The following is a 19,455-nucleotide window of genomic DNA, read 5'->3' on the forward strand; positions in this document are numbered from 1 at the left end:
GAGGCTCCCTGGGTGCCCTGCTCCCCTCGGGCTGAGGTGCTGAGAGCTCTGCAGCCCCTGCTGCCATCCCATCTGCCCAGGCCAGCACAAGAGCCCCGGCCTTGGGGCCCTCCAGAGCTGCTCCTGCTCCAGGCCCAGGGCCCATCCCAAAGCCGGGGCAGACACAAAGCTGTCTTAGGGTGAAGAGCCTGGCTCTGTGTTCTCCATCCCCTCCTTGCTGGCGCTGCCAGGCTGGGATGAGGAGCCCCTCAGCCTTCCCTGCTCTGGGCTGGACAAGCCCAGCTCCCTCAGCCTCTGCTCACAGCCCGAGGGCTCCCGCCTTACCTTGGAGGCCCTTCCCTAATCCTGCTCCAGCTGCCAGACATCTTTCCTGCCCTGGGGAACCCAACCCAGGCCACAGGGACCTGGATAATCCACGTCCTTGATGTCCTGGTCACACAGCCCTGGCCCCTTTTCCCCATGTCAGGCTCTGGGGGGGATCCTGTGGAAGGTCCTTTGGTGGGGGCTGTGGCTCCAGGTGGACCGGGGGGATACCAGGGGATAAGGGACCCCGCTGGGCATGAACAGCATTGGACTTGTTGGGAGAAACTGTGAGGGGGAGCTGGGGCGGAGTGACCAACCCAGTGACGTCACAGAGCCCTCCTGGGATGTCACACAGCCCCTCTGTGATGTCACAGCCTGCTCTGGGATATCAGACCTCTGCCCTATGATGTCACAGCAGGCTCTGGGATGTCACAGAGGCAGTCTATGATGCTGTAGCTGCTCGATGACCTCACATAACTCTGTGACCTCATGTTACCAGATGATAAATTATCTACACCAGGTGAGTTAACACCGGAGCTTGTTCTCCAAAACCCCAGGCCTATGGAAACCACACAATGCCCATTGTGTCAGAAGGGGAACTGGAAGTTCACCAGCCTCAGTGTCCTGCCAGCTCAGCCAGGCCCACTGGAACACTGGGGTCCACGACCACCAGGGACCACCAGAGAGACCCCCAGAACAGAAGAGAGCATGCAAAAGGGGAGGGGAAATACGTTAATGATTCTGGGGGAATGATTATCAGATGTGTGTTTAGTCCAGGACAATCAATGAATATGTGTGCAAAATACAGAATATGAACAGAAACTTTCCTGTACTCAGCATGCTCGGCTTTGGGAGGAGCTATCCCCCGTGCATCCGGCTGAATAAAGAATGCTGCTTCTTAATGCTGCATTGGGGTTAAGGAGTTTTCTGTTTTACTGAATTTTTGGTAACACTCCACTGCCAAGGAAAGCTCTGTCTCCTGCTGCTCACAAACAGAGAAGCGCTGGTGGCAGATGTGGGGGTCGGAGGCTGCCTGGGGCACAGTGACCATGAAATAATCAAGATTTCAATGTTTTGTGAAAGAAGGAGGGGTAGCAACAAAACTTCCACACTGAAATTAGGAAGGGCAGACTTTGGCCTATTTAGGATGCAGATTTGGGGAGTACCAAATCAGGTACTGATTTTTTTAAGGGAAACAGCCCTTTAAAACAAAGGGGTCCTGGGAGGATGGACACATTTCAAGGAAGTAATCTTATAGGGGAAGGAGCAGCCTGTGCCAGTGTAGCAAAAGATGAGCTGGTGAGGAAAATGACTGCCCTGACTGCCCATGGAGCTTCTGTGGGAACTCAAAGGAAAAATAGAGGGTGCATTAACTTTGGACAGAATGTCAGGCAACTTTGGAAGTGTTAAAGGATGTTATTAGGTCATGGAGAAAGAAAAGTTGAGAGGTGAAACTCAACTACTGCTTAACTTGGCCACTTCTGTGAAAAATAATTGAAAAGGTTTCTGTAAATAAATTAATAGCAAAATCTGGGATAAGGAGAACATCTTTATTGGATGCAGTGAAGAATATAGTAAGTAAAGACAAAGAAAAGACTGAGTAACTTAACACCTTGTTTGTATCAATTTTCAATATTAGGATAGGTTGTCCTCAGGACAAGAAATCTCCTGAGCTGGTAGATAGGCACAGGGAGCAGAACAGCCCCCTGTAGTCCAGGAGGGAGCAGTTGGGGACCTGCTGAGACACTCAGATGCTCACAGGTGTATGGGATCAGATGGGATGCATCCTAGGGGGATGAGGGAGCTGGTGGATGAACTCGCCAAGCTGCTCTCCATCATTTACCATCAGTCCCTGGCTCAGCAGGGAGGTCCCAGAGCACTGGAGGAGCCAGTGTGAGCCCATCCCCAAGAAAAACTGGAAGGAGGATCTGGGGAACTCCAGGCCTGTCAGCCTGACCTTGGTGCCTGGCAAGGTTATGGAACAGATCACCCTGAGTGCCATCACAGGGCAGCCACAGGATGGCCGAGGGGTCAGAGCCAGCCAGCTTGGATTTAAATGTCTGCATTCATGATCTGGATAAGGGGACTGAGTCCACCATCAGGAAATTTGCAGATGACAAGCTGCCTGTGAGTGTTGATCTGCTGGAGGGGAGGAGGGCTCTGCACAGGGACCTGGACAGGCTGGATCCAGGGCCCAAATCCAACAAGGTGAGGTTTAACAAGTCCAAGTGCCAGGACACGGCACTCGAGGTGCTGCCCAACGAGTGCCGAGCACAGGGGAAGAATCACTGCCCTGGTCCTGCTGGCCACACCGTTCCTGATCCAGGCCAGGAGCCAATGGCCTTCTTGGCCACCTGGGCACACTGCTGGCTCATGTCCAGCCTGCTGTCCATCAGTCCCTGCAGGTCCCTTTCTGCCTGGCTGCTGTCCAGCCACTCTGTCCCCCGCTCTGCACACAGACATTGCTGCTGCAGCTCCAGAGAAGGCAACAAAAGGGCATCTCTGCTGAAAACTCTGCTGGCAGACCCTTTAGTTCCTTTAAATCCACCAAGAGCACAGCCCCTCATTGACACAGTCTGTGGCCACAGGGAAGGCGGAGAGAAACAAAATGAGAAATGGCACAAGCAATGACATTTCTTTGTGGACAACATTAAAATGTAAAACAAAGATAAAGAACCTCCAAAATGAAACCAACAAGAAGCATCAAAGATAACTTTTATTACAAGTGATTTGCAGAAATTGGCCAGCAGTTTAATGTTCCTGAAAGCATCCAGTCATCAGTCTCCTCACTGCAAACTTGAGCTCCTGGTTCCTCAGGCTGTAGATGAGGGGGTTCAGGGCTGGAGGCACCACCGAGTACAGAACTGACAAGGCCAGATCCAGGGATGGTGAGGAGATGGAGGGGGGCTTCAGGTGAGCAAATGTGGCAGTCGTGAGGAACAGGGAGACCACAGCCAGGTGAGGGAGGCAGGTGGAAAAAGCTTTGTGCCATCCCTGCTCAGAGGGGATCCTCAGCACGGCCCTGAAGATCTGCACATAGGAGAAAACAATGAACACAAAACAGCCAAAAGCTAAACAGCCACTAACCACAATGAGCCAAAGTTCCCTGAAGTAGGATTTGGAGCAGGAGAGCTTGAGGATCTGGGGCATTTCACAGAAGACCTGGCCCGGGGCAGTGCCATGGCACAGGGGCAGGGAAAATGTATTGGCCGTGTGCAGCAGCGAATTGAGAAAGGCACTGGCCCAGGCAGCTGCTGCCATGTGGGCACAAGCTCTGCTGCCCAGGAGGGTCCCGTAGTGCAGGGGTTTGCAGATGGACACATAGTGGTCATAGCACATGATGGTCAGGAGGGAAAACTCTGTCCCAAGGAAGAAGATAATCAGAAAAAGCTGTGCAGCACATGCCATGTAGGAGATGGTGCTGGTGTCCCAGAGGGAATTGTGCATGGCTTTGGGGACAGTGGCGCAGATGGAGCCCAGGTCGCTGAGGGCCAGGTTGAGCAAGAAGAAGAACATGGGCGAGTGCAGGTGGTGGCCGCAGGCTACGGCGCTGATGATGAGGCCGTTGCCCAGGAGGGCAGCCAGGGAGAGGCCCAGGAAGAGGCAGAAATGCAGGACCTGCAGCTGCCGCGCGTCTGCCTGTGCCAGCAGGAGGAAGTGGCTGTTGGAGCTGCTGTTGGACATTGGCTGTGGCTGCACATGGGGTTCTGTAATAAAAGTAATCATGGAATAGTTGGGTTTGGAGAGGACTTTAAATATCCCAGCACAGCTTGGGGGCACTTCTCCCCCCTGCCTGCCCAGGGCTCTGCTGCCTGGAGCTGGCCCTGCCAGCAGCTGCTCCCCTGTGCCCAGGGCTGGGCCCTGCCAGTGCTGCCAGAGCCCAGCCCAGCCCTGGGGGCTCAGCTCTGCCCTGCAGACCCCTCCCAGCTCAGGCACTGCCCAGGGGCAGCTCTGGCTCTGCAGGCTCTGATGGCAATGTCAGAGCAACCCTGAGGAGGCTGGAAAAGCAACACTGATGCTGCCTCTAAGGGGCCCTGTGCTCATTTCTGTCACTGCCTGGTTTATTCAGATCTGAGACAATTTTTTTATATTTCTCATGGTGAACTGAGAAATGAATATCTATGTGCAATTTCCCATACAGGCAACACAGATCAGTACACTAAAAATGCAGGATTTTCCCATTTTGTAGCCCATGACTGGCTGTGCTCCCTGTTTAATATGCTTGGAAATGTTCTGGAGGTAAATGTCATGCTGGGAGCAATCCTGAGCAATACAGAATCCTCACCACACAAGAAGAACACTTTCCAGCCTTTCCAGCTGTCTCCTTCCACCCACATTTTGTCCCCCAGCGCTGGGAGCAGCTCCCCGGGCCGGCTGAGAGCTGTCCCTGGCAGGCAGCAGAGTCCCTGGCCCAGCACAGCGCCCTGAGCTGCAGGACCCTGCTCTGCAGGACAGCCCTGGGCACCCCTGGCTGCTCTGCACAAGAGATGATCAGAGAATGTACTCACAGGGTCTGTGGGCATTGGGATGTTCCAGCTGTAGGAGATCACTCCAGGAGCTGCAGCTGCATTGTCCTGCAGCCAGAGGTTCCTGTGCCAAGGGCTGGCACTGATTCTGCCCCAGGCACTTCTCAGCACCTTCCCAGCCCTGACTGATGGAAGCTCTCTGTGCCTCTGTGCTGTGCCCGGGCTGGCTGCAGGCAGTGCCCCAGCCCTGCTGGGCTGGGAGCAGAGCTGCTCATCCAGAGAAATGTGCTTTTGAAGCTCTCCTTGGTTACCAGGATCACCCTCTGTGCCAGGAGCCCGGCCCAGCTCAGCAGCACAGACACAGCACAAGGACTTTAATGACCCTCTGGGGCTTTGTGCTCAGGCCCTGAACATCAGGCCCTGAGAGGGAGCTGCAGAAACCTCTCCAGAACTCCAAGACAGAATCCAACTCCAAAGTTTCTTTGACTTTTAATGGGTTCCACTGAGGGACACGACTGAGAAAGTGTCCCCAGGCCCCAGGCAGAGCAGAGAACTGGAGGCACTGATGACAGGTGGGGACAAAGAGAAGCCAAGTGTTGGTGCCCTGGGGCACAGCAGCATCTGTGCCACCAAGGGCCGTGCCACCAAGGGCCGTGAGGAGACACCTTGTCCTGAGGCTGGGGCCTCCTGGCACAGCCCCAGCCAGGCTGGGCACTGTCACCCCCTTTTCCTGCCCTCAGCATCCCCCCCTAGCCCACATCCCAGTGGCCTCAAGGATCTGCTGGAAGGAGTCCCTGGGGAGCCTTGCTCAGGAATGGCCCTGGGGGCTCCTTCATGCTCCCAGGGACTGCAGGTTTTTCAAAGCACTTTGGCTTTGGCTTTTGCCTTGGAGTCTCTGAGAGCTTTGTGCAATCATGGCCTCCAATTATCTGCTGTAATTAGTCCCTGGAGAGGCTTTGTCAGGAACAACACTCAGTGGGGCTCATTAATGCTTCAAGGTACTTCAGTTCTTTTAAGGTACTTGGTGTTTCCCTTTTGATCCAGACTCTGTGAGAGGTTTGTGCAATCATGGCCCCAATTATCTGCTTTAACGTGTCCCTTGAGAGCTTTGTACTGACACTCAGTGGGGCTCATTGATGTTTTGAGATACTCAAGGAGTTTAAGGTACTTTGGATTTTCCTTTCCACACTGAGTTTCTGAGACTTTTTTTTTTACCATCCTGGCCTCCAGTTCTCTCCTCCAAGGAGTCCATGAGGAGCCTGTGTTTGGGATGGACCTCAGTGGCACCCATTAATGCTTTGAGACATTTTGGGTTTTTCCTCTGACTTTGACTCCTGGAAAGGTTTGTGCAATCTCCTCTCAGGCCTTGAGGTTCCAGGGCTCAGCTCCAAATGCACCACAGGGCTCATTAGGATCAAGCAACTTCTGACAAACCATGGCTCTGCCTTGATTCCCCTCTGCTCTAATGTAGTTCATTAAGAAGGTTTCCTTATACAGTTATGGAGAAATATTTCAAAGAGCTTCTAAGAAATATGTATTCCTATTTTAAAGAGTGTCTTTTATTACTGTTCTCATTAGAGAAGAGGTGATTGCAGCATTCTGTGATTGATATTGATGTAGGGCCGCTCCTAAAGAGGTCTGGCCAGGTCAGAGAAGTTTAACTTGAGGTCTGACCCAGTGTGGACACCTTGCCCCACATTCCCTAACCCCATGTGAGAAACTATTTTCACTTTCACAAATGTAAATGGTTTATTACGACCTTATCAAAATACAACAGAAGAGTGAATAAAGAATAAATACAGTGCCAGAAGCAAAGCATTCAGTCACCCTGTGCTCATCTACAAAATGGATGCTCTATCTTTTATACCTCTAGCCCCTCCCAAAGTCTTGTCAATCCACTTCTTCTTCACTGTCCAGTGGTGGAGATCACTTTCTTACAGCTTGATTGGAGGTCAGGCGCTGCCATAGCAACAAGCCGACCCTCCCAAATGCCTTGACTACTGAGGGCATCCCGTGATAACAATGCAAGAGGGAGGGGAAAGATAACTATCCACCTACACAACTTCTCTTAACATATACTTAATATTCACCCCTTAATTGTGAGAGTCAACAATAGGATTACCCATCTATAACAAACCCCCTTTTCTTTTTCTATAAGTCATTTTGCTTGAACAATTACATTAAAAAAATTCTCTCTCTCTTGAATGAGTCATACTAGCAGCTGTTGATGTGGGCAAGGACAGTGGGAACAGGAGAAAAATCTCAGGTTTTCCTTAGACACACTTATTTGGAATGGACAAAAGGGCCTTACAGAGGTCCAGTATGGCTCTGACTCCCATCTACCGTGCCTATGTGGTTGCGATCCATAGTCATTGTATCTTAGGGGTCCAGAGGCCAGCTCGGTCTCGCCCTCCAGTCCCTTTTGTATTCAAAGACAGTTGGGGAATTACAGATGTCCAGTATGGCCTTTTGTCCCTACCTTACCATGCCTACGGGGTTGCTACCCACAGCAGGGCTATGGGGTCTTCTTGGTAGTGAACAAAGGGGTCTTGCCCTGCTTCCTTTGTCTTATTTTCTTAAAGAAGCTGTCCCATCACCTTTTACGGACCCTTGTGTACTTCCCATCAACAGATGCTGATAATTCTCACCCATTAACACAGGAAGACAGTCCTCAAACTGGTTGGTGGAAGCTTGACTTTGGGCATCTTGGTGTCTTTCTGGTTGTCTTTCAGTCTCTGCTTAAGAGTCAATCTCGTTTCACCCAGTCTGGATGTTGTAGTTCACTCTTTGGGTTCTTCTACCGGGCCTTTAACTGTTGGCATGAGTCCATCTGTTGGCATGAGTCCATCCCCACTCTGCAGTTCACACGGCTGATTCGGTGATGAACAGTGCCTGAAAGGGACCTTCCCACTGAGGAGTTAGAGGTTGATCTCTCCATGACTTGATCATTACTTGATCCAATCCCCAGAATTAACATTATGGATTCTGAAATCCAGGGTGTTAGTTTGAGGAATTGCCTCTTTATGTCTTAGCCCTTGTAAGGTTTCTCCTATAGACATAACATATTTCTTGGCATTGGCTTCCCCTTCCTCATAGATGGCAATGCTCTGGGGTGAGGTCAAAAAGGGTAACCAAATGTCATTTCATAGGGTGACACCCCCAGATCTGACCGGGGTTGGTTTCTAATTTTTAATAAGGACAAAGGGAGACATTTTATCTATGACGTGGGTTTCAGTCATCAGCTCAACTAGAGCTCTTTTAAGAGTTTGATTCATCCTCTCAGTGTGACCAGAACTCTGTGGATGCCATGGAGTATGTAATTCCCATTTACTCCCAGGGTTTGAACAACTTTTTGCAATATTTTAGAGGTGAAATGAGTTCCTTGGTCTGAATCAATCCTGTTCACCATCCCATATTGGGGAATGATTGATTCTAGAAGTGTTTTACTCACAACATTGGCATTGGCTTTAACCGTGGGTACCGCCTCTACCCAGTGAGTCAAGTTGCCTACTAACACTAGCAAAAACTTCCACCGTTGTACATGGGGAAGCTCGGTAAAGTCTACTTGGATGTTTTGACAGGGTCTTAAGGCTAGTTCTTGCCCTCCTCTGGGTGTTTTCCTCATGATTTTCTGACTCACTTGTTGGCATATCACACACCTTTCAGTTACTTGCTTAGCTATCCCAAAAAAATTCCAATGCAGCCCCAGTCCCTTAGAAATTGATCACTTAGCGCTTGTGTACCCCAATGTGTTGTTCCATGTATGCCTTCTAACATTTTCCTGGCAAGGAGTTTATTCAACATTTGCCTCCCATCTGCTAATCTCCACTTCCCTTTGTTATCATTCTTAGCTCCTATTCTAAGGAATTCTTTCTCTTCTGTCTCACTGAATACGGGAACTTCTTCTATTTCTCCCATAGGGGTTAATGCTATCATTAGTTTTTCTGACCCTGATTTGGCTGAATTCTTAGCGTCTAAATCTGCTAAATGGTTCCACTGTTCTTCTTGAGTCACCCCTTTTTTATGTCCTTTAACATATACTACTGCCACTTCTTCTGGTATTTGTAAGGTTTCTATCACTTCTAAAATAAGTTTTTAACAGATAGAAGGGTTTGTCTAAGGCAGGAAGACTCAGTGCTGCTGCACTGACTAATTTTTTCTTTAAAGCTTCAAAATTTGCTTGTCGTCTTCTTCCCACCTTATCTCTTCTTCTATTAACTTTTCAAACAAGAACCTGATGGCCTGCATGTATCCTTCAATCCATAGCCTACACTATCCCAACAGGCCTAAAAGCCCTCTGACTTCTCTCTTAGATTTTGGCCGTGGGAGTGAGGCAATCCCTGCAATTCTCTGAGGGTTCAGCCACTGGCTCCCTTGACAAATCACACGTCCTAGGCATTTTACTTCCCTCTCTACAAATTGGAGTTTCCCTTTTGATACTCAAAGTCCTTGGCTCCCCAGAAAACTTAACAATGCTATGGTGGATTCTCGAACTTTGTTTTCTTCCCGTCCTGAGAGAAGCAAATCGTCTCCATACTGGATGATCTTTATCTCAGGTTTGATGGAGAATTGTTTGGTTTGGGGATTTGGAAAACCCTTGTGGTAACCTAGTCCACCGAAGCTGTTGCTTTCTCCCTGAATCGGGGTCCTCCCATTCAGAGGCAAACATATCCCTACTTTCTCCTGCCAGTGGACATGCCCAAAAGGCATCTTTTAGGTCTGTCACACTAAACCACTGGTGTGCTGGGGGGATATTACTCAGTAGTGTATAGGGCTTAGGCACTACTGGGTACTGATTCACTGTTCTTTTGTTAACTTCTCTTAAATCTTGGACAAGCTTGTAAGTCCCATCAGACTTCTTTACTGGTAAAACAGGTGTATTATGGGGGACATACATGGTTCTAAGGCACCCTACTCAAGTAGGTCCTGGGTGGCCAGCTGCAGTCCTTGTCTCCCTTCCAGGGAGAGTGGGTATTGTCATACCTGAACTGGATGGTTCTCATCAACTGTTTTTATTACTACAGGTTTCATGTTCAATTTACCTTAATTTTTTGGTTTTGCCCGCACCATCTCATGAATTTTGTCCTCATTCTCTTCTGTTAATTGGAGAAGTTTAACCACCATTTTTCCTTCCTCTGGCAGTACTCCAATGTCTAACTGCACCTGTAAATCCCACCCTAATAGATTTCACCCTGCTTCTGGAACTAATAGAACATCCCCTGTTGAGGATTTTTTGCAGGACAATGGACACATTCAGCAGATGCACAGTCCAGCCTTCTGGTAACAAAGGAACCAGTTCTAGAAACGGGGTCAGTGAATCCTTGACGACAGGAAAAGAAGAAGTCAGAGGAATCCGCAAAGTTGTCAGCAAAATAAAAAAGAGAACTCAGGGTGGGCCAGACAACCAAAGCAAGACGCATGAAGAATCGGGTGATCCAACCAGCATTTAATTTTAGACGCATAAACAGCTAGGATTAACCAATCATGTATTAGATAGAGACTCTTGCACAGCAGAACTGATTCTAAATACAGGCCTCTGTACAATAAAATTGGCTTCACTTGATCATATTGATCATGGTGAGATGTCCCATTTGTGATTCTCCGCACCACAATTCCTATCTCAGACCCCAGGTCTAATGATGCATGGCGATGCATAGAATCCCTTAGACACTCTAGAAACTCAGATGGAGTCTCGGAAGGCCCCTGCTTAATAGAATACAGGACAGACCATTTTTTGGTGTTTGGGATAGCTCTCTCCACTCCCAGTGCTATCCAATCTTGATAATCTGCTAATTTCTGAAACTCTGCCGATATATTTGGATCCCATTTAGGATCCCTTGGAGAGGGAAAAATTCTCTTACATCCAATCACTGGCTTTTACGGTGATCCTCTGCCAAAGCCCCTGCTGTTCTCAGGATCAGCTGCTTTTCTGTTTCAGTGAAAGTATCCAGTAATACCTGGGTGTCTCTCCAATCTGGGTTGTGTTGTTTGATAACATATTGTAAATGCTTCGCAATAAGTGTCAGGTTGCTGTGGTAATTTTTAGCAATCCTTTCCCACGCCTCTAGATCAGGGGTGGAGAATGGTACTTTAACCATCAGTCTCCCTCCTTCTGGTCCCACTGCCTCTCGCAGAGCGGCCTGTAACACTGCTTGTCTCCTGGTTCTGGACAAAACCGGACTGCCAGGAGGGGAGTGGGTTTGAGTAGATGTCCCTTCCAAGCCTGCATCCTCTTTTTTTGGAAAGTCCACCTCATCCTCATCCTCATCCTCATCCTCATCCTCATCCTCATCTTCCCGTCTCCTAGGAGGCACTTTCAGCAAATCTATTGTATCTTGTTCTTGAGCTGCAGCACGGTAGACCTTATCTGATTTGGTACATGGCTGTCCTATGCTGCACGCTGAGCAACATTGCTTAATTTGCCCTCTATTTCCTTTGTTTTCCTTCTCAAGGGCTAACACCAGTGGGTCTGAGGGAGCGCTGAGCCCACAGTGCCTCTCCCATTCCAGATGATTTCGTAAGGTGAGAAACATATCAGCATAAGAGACCTCATCCTACTTCCTTCCTGTCTTAAAAACCGCATTAACTGCAACAAGGTATTACAATCTAAAGTTCCTGCCGGTGGCCACTTGGCTCAATCTTCCAGCCTGTATAATGGCCACCACCGCATGCAGTGTTGGATTAAATCTTGTTCTCCAATCCCCCCCTACTGGTGACTTCTTTCCAGTGGGTTAAGATACACCCTAAAGAGCTAGCTCGGGGTAACTTCTTTGCTCTGGTGCGTTCCCATTATCTCCTTCTCCTTCTCACTTCCACCCAAAACTCTCTTCACAAAGCCTCACAGTCCTTTCCCAATTCTCCTCCCACGTGCAACCCCAGGTTACAGGTACCAGATGTGATTTTCCACACACAAGCTTTAAAATCTGAGGTTCAAAATGGGCTCAATTAGGAAACATCCATCCACACTCAGAGCATATGCCCCGCCGCCTGCTGAACAGCAATACCAACGCTTCTCACAAACTCCGCACTGCAATAGTGCCCATGGAGGGTGCCAGTCTCTCGAGGTGCCCAAGGCTCCCAAGAACTGCCCACAAAGGCAGGCTATTCCACTTACTCCTTCGTGAATTTCTAAATTCTCCACAGTGGGTTGCTTCCAATCTAGAGAAACGATGTAAATTACCTTTATGTTACCATTAGCTGAGGTCCAATAAAGTCCCTCTAAATAAACCCATTCATCCCCTTTATCTATCCAGTGATTCACTGGATTTACAAACTCCCAGGGGTCAAACCCGAACCACTGAGGCAGTGGAATCCTCTCAGTTCGTCTAGCCACAGTTAAAACATGCACAATCTACACAAACACATTCAAACATGCCACGTGTCCTCACCCACACTTCTTTGCTTGCTCTGCTTCTCCCCAGCTGCCTCCCCGCAGGACGCTATCTGCCCACACAGCCTCCCAGCCGGCACCCTGGGCCTCACTTGGCCACCTCACTAGTGGGCAGAGCCTCCCCGCCCCGCACCATGGGTACACTCACTCACTCGCCCCCTCCTTCGTATAACTGAGCCCACAAAGGCACTCACTCACACAATCACAAAAACCCACCTACATTAACCACAATGTCCAGACACCACAAGCGCACAATAGCAGTAAGTAGAATCACAGCATTAAGGTCCAGATTCACTTGACCCTCCCCCAGGATCACTAGTGGTCACAGAATTGAACAGTAAATATCCCTTCCTCCTGCCGCTCTATTGGCAAATGGACCCTTCCCCCTCCCTCCGGCCATGCTTGGTTGGCGACTGCTTGCAAGCCCCAAACCTTTACTCACACAGGGACTGAGCTGTGCACCAGATGTCTCTGAGCAGCTTACCAGCAGCCCTTTTGGTCAAGGCCCCTTTTAAGCTTGATACACACTGTTTATCTCTGCACAGAGTGCCTGGAGCACGGTCAGGCAGTGCCGGGATCCCGGGTGTGGTTCTGGTCCCCACAACTGAGCAATGGCAGCCCCAGGCTCAGAGCCAGTCAGAAAGCCAACCAAGTGAGACCAGAGGGAGGGCACCCTTCCAGTTTCTCTTGGGCATGGCCGCAAAACAACCCCTGCTACTTCTTCCTCCACCAGTGTTTGGGCTGTGTTGGTGGCAGAGCCAGCCAGGCTGTGCTCTGCCTTCCAAAGCCTGTTGGGAGCGGGCATGAAAAGCTCTGCATGCACAGCGGAGAGTCCTGGAAGGTGCTGGCAACAGCTTCCTGCGGGAACAGGGCTCTGGGCTCTGGCTGGAACAGCCTGGTTTTGGTGCCGTGACCGCAGGCAGGAGTTGAGGCAGGTGAAGAGGCAGCAGGCAGCTTGTGTTTGTAGAGGGCCTGGGGCTGCCCCTCTGAACCTCCACCTGGAAACACACTTGGGAGAATATGAGCTACAGCTGGAGTGCCTGTCCTGAAAGGACCTGAAGTCATTAAGCCTTTCCAGCTTTTCTTAAGAGTGTGTTGGTGTTGCCCAAGAAAGCTTCATTTGGGGAAATGCCTTTGGAGGAAAAGGGCTTGCTTCTCAAGGAAAGTGCTTCCCAGGGAGCTCCCAGTGAGGTAGGTGCAAGGGTCCCCCTTTGGCTCTCTGTGGCAGAGTGGCAAGGGAAGGGAGAAGGCTGTGAAGAGCGGGTTTGGCATCTGCCTGGACCTGCAGAGACCAACCCAAGCACCTGCAGCAGGGTGTGTTCCCCCTTTGGACAGAGGCGTGAGCAGGAGCATCTCTGTCCAGCCGTGAGCCCCAGAGCTCTCTCTGAGAGCTGTGAATTAAAAGGCCTTTACACACACACTTTTCACCTCTTCCCTGTCTGCTGTGTTTTAACTCTTGGCAATGTGCATTTGCCTCTTGCTTAGTGGAAGCTGCTGTGGCCCAGAGCCAGCACAGAGCTGGGCTGTGTGGGCCAGGCAGCGTGGAGAGTCTTGGCTGATCTTGGTGTGTCCCTGGCCTCAGAAAAGGCTGGGAAGGTTTGCCTCCCAAGGCGTCCTGCTCATTGGCTCTCCCTGTACATCCTGGAGAGAACAAGGTAGGCATTTCTGGCAGCTGGGCATCAGCAGGCCTGAGAGTGGGGGCATGTTGTGGAGCCAGCCCAGCTGAGATACCCTGAGAGGAGCCCAGTGCTCCTTGCTCCCCTCTGCTGACAAGTGAGTGTTTGTCTGGTTTTGGGATGGCCCTGGCTGTGTGAGGGGTGCTGCGTGGACACGAGACAGCCGGTCCTGTCCCGCTGGGTCCCAGCAGTGCCTCACAGCAGTCCTGCATCCACGTCAGGATGCTGGCCAAGAGAGGTCCTGGAAGCTGAGGCAGCTGATTTTAAGCTTGTGCAGGTGCCTACAGGCCAAGGCCAATGGTGTTCCCTCAGGATACAGCAGCCCTGAGGGGTCTCCCTCGTTCAAACAAATCGGCAGCCAAATGTATGGTCTACCAAAAGCCCTTTTATTGACCTGGCGGGAGGGCAGGGGTCTGCACCCACTAAAATGTTTCTCTGCCACATATAAATTTAAGTGGGTTGATGTAGGAATGTATCAAACATACCGTCCTTCTTTACACGGCTGTGGTGATTTGATAGGCAGGGGGTTAGAAATACATTGTGTCTGATTCCCAAACTTGAAGCTGATTTCCAGGCGCTGGCCAGGAGCGGTCTCGATGCCCCAAAGCAGCACAAAGTCTTCATCACAGCTTCCCTGCACAGGGCTGATTCCACACTTGCCCTTAGTTCTTCTGGTAGACTGTGTCTAAAGCTTTTTGTCAGGTCACTCTTATGTCAAGTTAGGCCACCAGGTTCTTCTTATGCTAACTGGTGCTAAGTACTTAGGTATGTCTGTGCTAATTACTTGTTTACTCATGTGCATTGCTTGTGCTTACTTATGTCAAACAAAGGCCTTGTTTCATCCCCAAAGGTGCCTGAGGCCACCCGCTCCTTGTGGCACCAGTTGCTTTCCTGTGGAATGTTCTCCCTCCCCAAGGGTAAAGAGGGAGCTGGAGAAAGAGCTTGCCCGGCTGCTCTCCATCCTCTCCCAGCACTCCTGGTGAAGTGGAGAAGTCCGAGCTGAGCGCAAAGGTGCAAATGGAACAGCCGTGCACGGGAAGGCTCGGTGGGAAGGATGATCCAGGATCCATAGGCCTGGCAGCCTGAGCGTGCTCCAGGGGAAGGCCTTGGAGCAGATCCTCCTGAGTGCCATCCCACGGCACCTGCAGGGAACCAGGGCGTTTGCTGGAGGGTGGGAAAGCTCTGCGGAGGGATGGGGACAGCTGGGGCTCCTGGCGGGGTGTTGAGGGCTTCTGTGTGGGAGTCTGGGGGGGTTGGTGTTGGGGGGGTGTTGGAGAAGGAGTTGTCTGGAAGGTGAGAGGTCTAGGCTGGAATTTGAGTCAGTTTGAAGGCAGCATCTGTGCTTTGGCACAGTTTTGGTTAGGGAGGGCAGAAAGAATATCTGTGACTTTTCCTCTTCATGGTCCTGATTCTCCTGCAGGGAACAAGAGGGGAGAGCTGTACTTTACTGGCCACTTAGAAATCTGTACCAGGGGGAGGATTAGCCCTTTTGTAATCTACTCATTTCTTTGGGCTACTTTTGTACCACTGAGTGGACTCTCATTTCTTGAGAGCTTTTATTCCTTAAGAGAATTAGGATATTATCATCCCTTCCTAGAAAACCAAAGCATGGCCCTTGTTTTTTGCCCTTTTTTTGTGTAGTGTTATGTTCTGTAAAGTGACCCTCAGTGGATGAAGTTAAGGCAAATGAGTTGCTGCTTTGAGATGGGAAGCAAAATTACAAATCTTCACCTCCTCAGGCCATCCCAATTAATTTGGGAAGTTTGCAACTTTTTGGAACTACTTGAGTCGAGCAATGGGAAGTAAAGCATTCCTGAACTGAGGATTCTTACTTGCCAGATTCTTCTGTGCCTTCGCCGCTGAGGTGGTTTTGTGCTGAAGGCAATAACTTCAATGAGAAGATAATTTCAGCATGGAGTAAGAGCTTCTGACAGAGACCCAAGTGTTGCCAGCAGTTGCTCCAGGTGCTCCTGCCAACAGCCCCTGCAGGCAGGAGTGCAGCCCCCAATGCACGTGGGCTTTGGCTCCCTCTGGCACAGAAGCCCCCCACGGGCACAGGTCTCTGGGGCAGGAGACAGGCACTGGTGCTGCCAGGGCTCGGGGGTGGCAGGTCTGCTTGGGCAGGGACCCTGCCACATCTGCTGATGTCAGCGCTCCCCGGGCGCAAGGGGTCAGAGCAGCATTCCTGCCCTGGCCCACACGTTCCTCGTCTGTGTCACACGGCCACGCTTAGGATGGCCACCAGCCAGGACGTGTCCCAAGGAGGCCGTGCCAGCTTCTGTGGAAGGCCCCATGCCCTTCCCAGCGCAGCTGCGTCGGCAGCCCTGGGGCCTCCTTCTGCTGCCCTGAGCCCGCAGAGCAGGGCAGCGTTTGCTGATGGTTTGAGCCGTTCCTAAAGATCCTGTCGGGGTGTCTTAGACACTTGGGGTGAGGGATTCCTTCCAACCTGAGCCACTTTGGGTGGGCTGGGGGTGGTCCCAGGGCAGGGGGCAGTGTGTGCAGGGGCCCTTTGTGACATGGTGCAGCATGGTCACCGTGGCATGGAACGGGACAGCGTGTCCAAGGGCCCTTTGTGACACGGGGTGACATAGGAGCTGGCGGTGACAAGGCCACACCACAGTGCTCGGAGCACGCGACGGGACAGGACGGGACAGAGCGGTGCCGTGAGGAGCCCCCGCACAGCACACTTGTTCGTGTCTGACCCAGAGCTTTTCCGAGGTGCTATTCCTGCAGCTGACCTCGAGGCCAGACCACAGGACTTGGTGACCCGTGGCCTTCCCAAGGCTTCTCTTCTGCAGGTGTCCTCGAGGGCAGACCGTGGGACTTGGTGCCCCAGAGGCATCTCCCATCCCTGCCACCAGTGCCCTCGAGGCCAGACCACAATCCTTGACAGGAGTCTCCTGTCCTTGTGGCAAGGAGCCCTCGAGACCAGAGTGCAGGACTTGCTGTCCTGTAGCCTTCCTGAGGCTTCTCTCTTGAAGGTGCCTTCCAGGCACGACTGCAGGCCTTGCTGACTCGGAGATTTCTGAGACATCTCTCCTGTGAGTCGTCACAAATCCAGTCACTGACATGGAGCAGAGATCCCCGAGAGTGCCCAAGCTGGCCTGGGTGGAGGAAGAGGAAGAAGGCCCTGGAGCTGGCCCTGCACAGGAGACTGAAGAGGTGGTGCGGTTCAAGCCTCTGCAGGAGGGTGAGTGGCAGAGCTGGGCTGCTGGGCTGCAGGGCTGGTGGCTGCAGCCAGCTTGGCCACATCCCATCCCATTGCATCCTATTGCATCTCATTGCATCCCATCCCATCCCATCCCATCCCATCCCATCCCATCCCATTGCATCCTATTGTATCCCATCCTATCCCATCCCATCCCATCCCATCCCATCCCATCCCATCCCATCCCATCCCATCCCATCCCCTGGGGACATGCCCATGGACAGGACGGAATAGGGGCCAGGACAGACACCCCAGAGCCGTGCTCCATCCCTTGGGACATCCCGGGGCTGTTCCTACCTGGGGAGCGCAGGGCTGGGCTGTGTTCTCCGGCCTCTCCCGCAGCCCCTCAGCTCAGGCTGCGCTCGCTCTTTGCCAGGTGCAGCCGTGGACCGCACACAAGAGCAGGAATGCACCCGTGGCCTCTTCCGCAGAACAGCGCAGGTACCTGCAGCCATCCCCACCTGGGCTGGGCCTGCTGTCACTGCTCAGCCGAGCACCGCGCTTGGAGCATTCTGTGGAACATCCCTGGCTTTGAGGGCCATGGCAGTGGGGTGGCAAGGGAAGCACTTCTCTGGGGAAGCTGGGGACATTCCTCCCTCTGGCAGCTTTCCAAGTCTCCCCGTGCCTTCTCCAGGTGCCTGCCATGGTGAGGTACATCCACCAGTGGCTCATGGCCAATCAGTTTGCTGAGCACAGGCTGAACAGGGCCCTGCTGGATCTCACCAAAGAGCAGCCTGCTGACGTAGTAATGACGCTCCTGCGTGTGGCCCCATCCTGTGACAGGTATGGGGCCCACCTGCCCAGAGGGCTCAGGGCTCCCCAGCCCATCAGCCTATACAGCCTGTCCCAGGTGTCTGACCAACAGAGAGTTCCAGGGCCCTCTGGCTGCTCCCTTTGCCAGCCCTGGCACGTCAGCCCCCGAGCCTTCTGCCATGCTTCCTCGCTGGCCCTCAGGGACCTGTCCCCACAGGGCTGGGCTGTCTGGGTGCTGCTGGCGAGGGGCAGTGGGCAGAGGCAGGGCTGGCAGCCAGCTCAGCTCCCCGCTGCCGCCCAGGCCACGGTGCTGTGTCCCAGACTCCTCTGAGACAGAGCTCTGACCCCACAGAGCTGCTTTGACCATGTGGAAGAGCATCATGTGCTCGCCCAGGACTGCGGAGCCGGCGCAGCTGATACTCCTCGATGTGCTGGGGAGCTGGCCAGAGCACAGCACGTGCACCTCCGATGGGGACAAAACGGGTGTCTTTGTCCTGGCTGTGAGTTTCTGACACTGGCCTTTGCTGGCCCCAAGGCCACCTGTCCAGCAGCTCTGCATCCTCCTTCCCCCACTGCATCTCCCTGCCTCAGGCGCTGGGCTGAAACCTGGCCTCGGGGCAGCTTCAGGGCCACCAGGCCCGGTGCTCCCCCTGTGTCTCTCCCTCCCATGCTCGGGCCCTGCCACACGGACACCTCGGCACTGAGCACTGTCTCGGGCTGCTCTGTCCTTTGCAGGCAACTGTGGTGATGTGGAAGATCCTCCAGATGCCCTGTGTCCCACATGTAGTGACCGTGTATTTCCCCCGCCTCTTTGTGCATCTGCTCTTCCAAGTGTTCTTCAGCACGTTGGATGTGCCAGCGGAGGTCGATACCTTCTGGAAGGGATGCCAGCAGCAATACGGCCTTGCCACCAACCCCAACAGGTGCTCCATGCCAGTCCTCCTGTCCCTGCCAGGTGCCCAGGGCAGGAGCCAGTGCTCCCAGCGTGACCTGGGCTTTGCTCTGCATGCAGGTTTGCAGTGCGGACCCTGAAGTCCCTGCTCTGCCAAATGCAGCACGAGGATGTGGTGGTGGCAATAGAACGCAAGTGTGGCTGGGACACGCTGCTGTGTGCTGACACCCACCACTATGCCGTGGGTCTGCTGGCCAGGTGAGACCCCCTTCTCCCCACTGCCTCTGACATTTGTGCTCAGTGCCCAGGGTGCCCCACACAGTCCCCGTGGTCGTGGGCCAGAGGGCCTTGTCACCGAGGAACAGCCAAGCCGACTGGAAAAGGCTGGGAGAGGAGGGGGCCCACAAGGAGCCACCTCCCAAATAGCCCAGGGCCCTTACAGGATGCTGGGGAAAGGCCAGACCTCTGTGAGTCAGTCCTGGGAGAGGTTTGTCCCCCGGCCCAAAGTCTTGGTTTCTTTTTCTCCTGCCAGGGAGATGTCCTGTGTCTCCATCCCCTTGTGCTCAAGGATCGCTCGCGACCTGCTCCGGCTGCTCAGCACACAGGAGCCACGCTGGGAACTGCCCGCCCTGGCGTTCCTTGTGGAGGTGAGCCTGATGGCCAGCGCTGCCTCGCTCAGCTGCCTCCCAGCTCTCTGCCCTCTCATAGCCGCAACTGCCTGGGACGGTGCCCGCGCCCTGCGCTGCTGCCTGGGCCCAGCCCTGTGC

The sequence above is a fragment of the Anomalospiza imberbis genome, unplaced genomic scaffold, assembly GCF_031753505.1.
Source record: "Anomalospiza imberbis isolate Cuckoo-Finch-1a 21T00152 unplaced genomic scaffold, ASM3175350v1 scaffold_60, whole genome shotgun sequence".
In the NCBI taxonomy this organism is placed as follows: Eukaryota; Metazoa; Chordata; class Aves; order Passeriformes; family Viduidae; genus Anomalospiza; species Anomalospiza imberbis.